This window comes from Panulirus ornatus, chromosome 59 (assembly GCF_036320965.1).
Source record: "Panulirus ornatus isolate Po-2019 chromosome 59, ASM3632096v1, whole genome shotgun sequence".
Classification (NCBI taxonomy): Eukaryota; Metazoa; Arthropoda; class Malacostraca; order Decapoda; family Palinuridae; genus Panulirus; species Panulirus ornatus.
Window position 1 is genome coordinate 17,201,659 of NC_092282.1, and position 8,811 is coordinate 17,210,469.

The following is an 8,811-nucleotide window of genomic DNA, read 5'->3' on the forward strand; positions in this document are numbered from 1 at the left end:
TGGGGTTTCCCGGTGCCTTGGGGCGATGGTCCTGCGGCTTCGGCCAACCCCAGCTTTCTCCCATCTGGCCTTGAGAACATGTACTTCGTGTCCGAGGCATTATTTGATATTAAAATGTAGAGATAAGTTGCCCTGTTCTTACTGACTAATGAGATTTGTCTGCTGTGTTCGGAAGGCAAATCTAGAGTTGTACGCATTTCCCCAGCCCTGAGCACCTCCTTGGTCAGTGCGAGACAACTATAACGCCATGGATGATGTCAACACCTGGAACTCCCGACAACAGAGAGGAAGTGTACCATAATTAAGGTACCTACGCTGTACTGTTTTTCCCACCACATTTCCTAACATATGAGTATTCTTACTGTCATAAACCTCACAATATATTGTGTTCATGTTTGTAGCAAGGGAGGGATATAACGTTCATTTTCAGTTTAGAAGGTGAGGTTCGCGATATACAGAGTGTGAGGATATCTCACATGGAGAACAAGTGAGTGACTGTGGCTTTTGGAGTAGCCTTCCTTACTTTCAGTGTCCTCAACTCTAATACTAGATGCAACTCCTACCCTTGATGGCTTCGATCACGGTCTGCGTATGTACGGTGTTGCTCATAGTAGTAGTAGCAGTGGCACTACATATGCATGACTCCCTTTAAAGCAGTGATGACCTCATGTCCTACCCCCAAAGTCAAGTCCCCCCCTCCGTGCACACCCGTCCGTCCCCAATGTCCTTCAGTCAGATCCTTCCACCCTCCACCATCAACAGCGACCCCAATGGCCTTGCTCCTGATGGATGCTGACGTGTCAGTCATCACAACCAGCTCGTCCTCCTCACGCACACGTGTCAGTCATCACAACCAGCTCGTCCTCCTCACGCACACGTGTCAGTCATCACAACCAGCTCGTCCTCCCATACAGCAGTTAATCAATGCATCACCTACGGAGGCTCTGCTGAAGTCGTACAATTCTAACTGCAGAATATTATAGAGCAAAATTGAGAAATCTTATGACAACACTCGGCCAGATCTACACCGAACATGTTCATTTGATCATCATTCTGAGAAACAAATTGTTATCTTCCACTCATGTTAATACTTTGGAAATCAAATGAACTAACTTCTCTTGAGCAGGAGTTAACTGGGTGTAAGTTCTGATTTTCGTGTCTACAGTTGTAGGAAGGAAGTGCTTTTTCTTGATAGGGCAGAAATTCCCACCGAGAATCTGTATTCAGTTCATAGTCAAACATGAGACCAACTTTTGTCGTTATTCAATGATACACAAAGGTCTTCCACTGATATTATGTAACTAGAAGAGACTCTGTTTGTGACCTGGGATGAGGGACCAGTGCTTCTACTGAATTCAGTAAGGTTTGTATAGAGTTTAGGAAGCCGGTACTCTGCTTCTGTTTAGGAAAAATGGCACGTTATTGCTGAGTGTCGTCCGAGAATACATAACCAGGAACCACAGGATATATTATTTACCCAGGTAGACAATGTGATTCAGGCAGGTGTCCCTTGTGAAGTGTGGAGACCACCAGCTGTCATTCCTGGCAGAGGCTTAGTGTTGTTTTTTTTCATCTGCTTCCTGCAACAGTACAGGTGTACTTGATCAGATTCTGAGAGGTGCTGAACATTGTCACAGTTAAAGGGTTTGTGCATTGTTTGGACGAGGCTTATTCCAGTGAAACTATTATGTTAGAGGGAGTTGGAGGATCCATTACCGTCTCGTACTACACTCAATCTCTCCTGGTATTTTTTCACACAAGTCTCTTTTCCAAGCTCACTTACTCTCACCACTCTCTTCTCCCCGACATTGTTTCTTCTTTTTCGACAATCTTTACGAATCTTCACCCTTGCCTCCACATGATAGTGACCAGACATCGCACCAGCTACCCCTCTCCGCACATATACATCCAAAAGTGTTTCTTCTACACACAGATTATATCTGATGTCTGAGCTCTTTTCCCACTTAGCCAGTGAGTGTGGAGGTGCAGGATTGCTCTCCTGTGGAATGGAGGAGGGGGGGCGGGTGTCATTTCTTTTGGAGGATGATATTGTTGGCAGCCTTAGCGTCCCGGAATTCCTTGCCACCCAGAAGCCATTGAGTGCTTTTCCTATTACTGATGTGAGGAAGATTAACGTGACCTTTACCCATCTCGTACTTAGAGTCATGCTATGAGGACAAGAGAGTCCTATTGAGAATTTGGTAGTCCCCAATTTAGGTCACCTATTTTCTGACAAGTTACACTGAACGTCCTGAAGTGCAATCCATCATTGAGGACTGTCAGTTCATAACATCAAATGAAACAGATGTATGTTGCTCATTTTGACACACAGGTGGCAAGGCAGCGCTGAGACCCGAGTCGCTCGTCACGACGACAAGTGTCGAGATGTTGAGAATTAGATCCTAAGTGGCAGCTCTCGTGTCTCAGTGTCACCTCACTTCCTGCCTGCCAGTGATTGCAATGAAATTATATTAGCAGTGAGATGTTGACCACTATACAGATGAATGAGCCTGATGCAGTTTCATTCAACTGTTGTTGAAGAATCTATGAAGGAAGACAACAGTACATAGTTTTACAATGGTAACTTCATGATTAAGTTCTGCCCTCCTTAGGTTCATCAAACAGGGGTGCAATATTGCTAGTAGAGGTACAGAGTGAGGGACAAGACATTACTAAATGATGTTATGGAATGAAGAAGTAAAATGAAAGAGCTCTGGTATGCCTGGTGCTGACTGAAGCAAGACTCCTTAGTTACGACAGGATGTTACAGCAGTCTCGTGTGACGCGGCTCTTAGAAGAGTTTAAAGATATCTTTGCAGATGTCCCGCAATGATGCCCTGTGATGGGGGATAGTACTGCTGTCCCCATCAGGCAGTCACCTTATCGTGTTTCCCCTCACAAACATCGCATTCTGGAGGAGGTTCACCGCCTTCATCATAATGGTCAGACCGAGCCGAGTGACAGTGAGTGGGCGACACCGTGCGTACCTGCTCCCAAGCATATGTACTGATCGCCCCCGAATTTAGGTCCTCACACTGGCAGTCTCCACTTCCTCATATCGATGGCGTCACTGATGCTCTGGGTGACTCCATCTGTGTCACAAATCTGGATCTCCAGACGGGCTAATGTCAAGTGCCTCTTCTGGATGCGGCGAAGAAGGTGTCGGCCTTTATAATTCCTGACGATCTATATACCAGCAGACGGTGATGACCTTCGGTATGTGACGACGCATCACATACGCTGCAGAGGTTGATGACTCTCGTCACCTCACGATTGGCGGGAGTGAAGGTAAACCTGGACAACTTGATCTGCTCTTCTTCCTGCAGTCATCACATGACACCTTTGTGGAACCTGTTTCAGCGCCTTATCCATTTAGCTCTGGTGTCTTAATGTTTATTATGGTGATGTTGTGTGGTAAAGATCCGTATGTCAAGTGACTTTAGGAACATGTTTTCGTTTGACCACAATCCTGTATGCCAAATAAACATGTACGTAAGCACTGTTGTTATGATTCTTTTTTGTAAACATTTATTTTTATGTTTAATGTATTAGTATTGTCTTGTGTAATCTAGAAATACGTTTTGTATCATGGTGTATAATCATCTGATAAATGGCAACGTGGTAACTGGCGTAGCCATACTGGCTATACCACCGTAGCTACGAGCCAGTCAGTAGGGTTGACTGACGCCTGGCTGGCTGGTCAGGTGGACGTCACAGCCAACTGTTCATGGTGAAGGATCTGTTAAGGACTCGGTTTGTCTTCAGAACTTTTCATATTTTGTACCACTTGAGTCAGGTGTGGTGGTGGTCAGTTTAGATCCAGAGTGGAAACCTATATGTTATGTTTCATTCTTTGAAAGTTCTTTGTTACGAATCCTGGTTCAGTATTGTGAAGGACTTGGTAACCGATGTTCCAATACTTTATTTCATATATATATATATATGCAATTAGTTTTTGTTGTAGATATCTAGACTTGATTTACCGTATGATTCCCTGAAAATACTTTAAACTGAAATGATTCTTCACAGTATCCTCAGTTACAAGTTTCATCTGTTTCGTTTTATCAATGATAAGTTGAATGTTTACGGAACTGATATATATATATATATATATATATATATATATATATATATATATATATATATATATATATATATATATATATATATATATATATATATATATATATATATATACTGCATATGAACGCGCACTTCCATAGAACATACAAACCTACAATAGCCAGGATTGAACCAAGGACCCCTACGTAGCAGGCAGGAGCAGTGCGGCTAGGCTATGATCATTGAATAGCAATAGCGCTCCGTCTGCCACGCAAGGGTCCCGGATTCAATCCTGGTTGTTGGAGGTTTCAATGGAGAGAACCTGGAGGAAGTGAAGTGTTTTAGATTTCTGGGAGTGGATTTGGCAGCGGATGGAACCATGGAAGCGGAGGTGAGTCACAGGGTGGGGGAGGGGGCGAAGGTTCTGGGAGCGCTGAAAAATGTGTGTAAGCGAGAACGTTATCTCATAGAGCAAAAATGGGTATATTTGAAGGAATAGTGGTTCCAACAATGTTATGTGGTTGCGAGGCGTAGGGTTATAGATAGAGTTGTGCGGAGGAGGGTGGATGTGTTAGAAATGAAATGTTTGAGGACAATATGTGGTGTGAAGTGGTTTGATCGAGTAAGTAATGAAAGGGTGAGAGAAATGTGTGATAATAAAAAGAGTGTGGTTGAGAAAGCAGAAGAGGATGTATTGAAATTATTTGGTCACATGGAGAGAATGAGTGGGGAAAGATTGACAAAAAGGATAAATATGTCAGAGGTGGAAGGAACGAGAAGTGGGAGACCAGATTGGAGGTGGAAGTTAGGAGTGAAAAAGATTTTGAGCGCCTGAACATAGAGAAGGGTGAAAGACGTGCAAAGAATAGAGTGAATTGGAACGATGAGGTATACCGGGGTCGACGTGCTGTCAATGGATTGAACCAGGGAATGTGAAGCGTCTGGGGTAAACCATGGAAAGTTTTGTAGGGCCTGGATGTGGAGAGGAGCTGTGGCTTCGGTGCATTACACATGACAGCTAGAGACTGAGTTTGAATTAATGTGGCCTTTGTTGTCTTTTCCAAGCGCGACCTCTCGCGCCCGGGGGGGAGGATGGAGGTGCTGTTTCATGTGTAGCAGGGTGGCGACGAGAATGGATGAAGGCAGCAAGTATGAATATGTACATGTATATAAATGTATATGTCTGTGTATGTATAGGTATGTATACGTTGAAATGTATAGGTATGTATCCTATGATTCCACGGGTAAAATTAAACAAGATAAGTTCTCAAGTGCACTTTCGTGTAATAATCACATCATCAGGGGAGGACACAAGAGAGAAATATAACAGTCAGCTGATATACATCGAAGAGACGAAGCTAGGACACTTCGTCTCTTCGATGTATATCAGCTGACTGTTGTGTTTCTCTCTTGTGTCTTCCCTGATGATGTGATTATTACACGAAAGTGCAGTTTGGAAGTTATCGTGTTTCATTTTCCCCGTGGACCTATAGGAATATCTTGATCACGCGCAAAATTGTGATCCTTTCCAAAATAGGTATGTATATGTGCGTGTGTGGGCGTTTGTGTATATACATGTGCATGTGGGTGGGTTGGGCCATTCTTTTGTCTGTGTCCTTGTGTTACCTCGCTAAAACGGGAGACAGCTACTAAGTGTAATTAATGAATAGATAAATAAGTAAGTAAATATATACATATATATATATATATATATATATATATATATATATATATATATATATATATATATATATATATATATATATATATATATATATATATGTATATATATATATATTTTTTTTTTTTTTATTTATTCTTTTTTTCCAAAGGAAGGAACAGAGAAGGGGGCTGGATGAGGACGTTTCCTCAGAGGCCCAGTCCTCTGTTCTTAACGCTACCTCGCTGACGCGGGAAATGGCGAATAGTATGAAAGAAAGAAATATATATATATATATATATATATATATATATATATATATATATATATATATATATATATATATATATATATATATATATATATATATTTATTTATTTATTTATTCATTTTTATTTATTTTGCTTTGTCGCTGTCTCCCGCGCCTGCGAGGTAGCGCAAGGAAACAGACGAAAGAAATAGCCCAACCCACCACCACACACATGCACACACACACACGTCCACACACGCAAACATCCACACCATCACATCCCAACGTACACACATATATACACACATTGACACACACATATACACACATACACGCAATTCACACTGTCTGCCCCTACTCACCCCCATCGCCACCTCGCCACACACGGAATAACATCCCCCTCCCTCCTCATGTGCGCGAGGCAGCGCCAGGAAAAGACAACAAAGGCCCCATTCGTTCACACTCAGTCTCCAGCTGTCATGCAATAATGCCCGAAACCACAGCTCCCTTTCCACATCCAGGCCCCACAGAACTTTCCATGGTTTACCCCAGACACTTCATATGCCCTGATTCAGTCCATTGACAGCACGTCGACCCAGGTATACCACATCCCTCCAATTCACTCTATTCCTTGCCCGCCTTTCACCCTCCTGCATGTTCAGGCCCCGATCACTCAAAATCTTTTTCACTCCATCTTTCCACCTCCAATTTGGTCTCCCACTTCTCCTCGTTCCCTCCACCTCCGACACATATGTCCTCTTGGTCAATCTTTCCTCACTCATTCTCTCCATGTGCCCAAACCATTTCAAAACACCCTCTTCTGCTCTCTAAACCACGCTCTTTTAATTTCCACACATCTCTCTTACCCTTACATTACTTACTCGATCAAACCACCTCACACCACATATTGTCCTCAAACATCTCATTTCCAGCACATCCACCCTCCTGCGCAGAACTCTATCCATAGCCCACGCCTCGCAACCATACAACATTGTTGGAACCACTATCCCTTCAAACATACCCATTTTTGCTTTCCGAGATAATGTTCTCGACTTCCACACATTCTTCAAGGCTCCCAGGATTTTCGCCCCCTCCCCCACCCTATGATTTACTTCCGCTTCCATGGTTCCATCCGCTGACAGATCCACTCCCAGATATCTAAAACACTTCACTTCCTCCAGTTTTTCTCCATTCAAACTTACCTCCCAATTGACTTGACCCTCAACCCTACTGTACCTAATAACCTTGCTCTTATTCACATTTACTCTTAAGTTTCTTCTTTCACACGCTTTACCAAACTCAGTCACCAGCTTCTGCAGTTTCTCACATGAATCAGCCACCAGCGCTTCATCATCAGCGAACAACAACTGACTCACTTCCCAAGCTCTCTCATCCCCAACAGACTTCATACTTGCCCCTCTTTCCAAAACTCTTGCATTCACCTCCCTAACAACCCTATCCATATACAAATTAAACAACCATGGAGACATCACACACCCCTGCCGCAAACCTACATTCACTGAGAACCAATCACTTTCCTCTCTTCCTACACGTACACATGCCTTACATCCTCGATAAAAACATTTCAGTGCTTCTAACAACATGCCTCCCACACCATGTTCTTAATACCTTCCACAGAGCATCTCTATCAACTCTATCATATGCCTTTTCCAGATCCATAAATGTTACATATAAATCCATTTGCTTTTCTAAGTATTTCTCACATACATTCTTCAAAGCAAACACCTGATCCACACATCCTCTACCACTTCTGAAACCACACTGCTCTTCCCCAATCTGATGCTCTGTACATGCCTTCACCCTCTCAATCAATACCCTCCCATATGATTTACCAGGAACACTCAACAAACTTATACCTTTGTAATTTGAGCACTCACCTTTGTCCCCTTTGCCTTTGTACAATGGCACTATGCACTCATTCCGCCAATCCTCAGGCACCTCACCATGAATCATACATACGTTAATTAACCTTACCAACCAGTCAACAATACAGTCACCCCCTTTTTTAATAAATTCCACTGCAATACCATCCAAACCTGCTGCCTTGCCGGCTTTCATCTTCCGCAAAGCTTTTACTACCTCTTCTCTGTTCACCAAATCACCTTCCCTAACCCTCTCACTTTGCACACCACCTCGACCAAAACACCCTATATCTGCCACTCTATCATCAAACACATTCAACAAACCTTCAAAATACTCACTCCATCTCCTTCTCACATCACCACTACTTGTTATCACCTCCCCATTTGCCCCCTTCAAATATATGGAAAATTTATGTTCTGTAGAGGGGAGGTCACATCTGAGACTGTGAATGCTGCAGAAACGGATAGAGAAAGAACCAAGTCTACGGGGTAATCTCGAGAGATTTGAGAAGGAAGGTGCCAGTTGGTTGATATTAGTGAGGAGGTGGGGGGCTTGGGGGGGGGGGGGGGGGGGGGACCCGACTCACGACCGGGAGGGACATTGTATGGATTTGTTTGTTTGTGCTTTGTCTGAGTTGAGTGAAGAAATTGGTGTTTTAGAGTGAAGAGATGTGTGTGTGTGTGTGTGTGTGTGTGTGTGTGTGTGTGTGTGTGTGTGTGTGTGTGTGTGTGTCTACGGCCTGAGTTTCAGCAACCCAACTGTACGTTTGGCATACAGAAAAGACAGCACCCTAGACCAGGGAGGGGAAACGTGACAGCCACTGCAGTGTTAGTTCACTGCGTCACCGTAGGGAACCCTCACGACACCTAGGCTGTAGTACTTAAGAAGACATTTACACTGTCGTATAAGATGTTCATGTTTGTGTGTACAGGTCCTCATATAATGAAATCAAAGC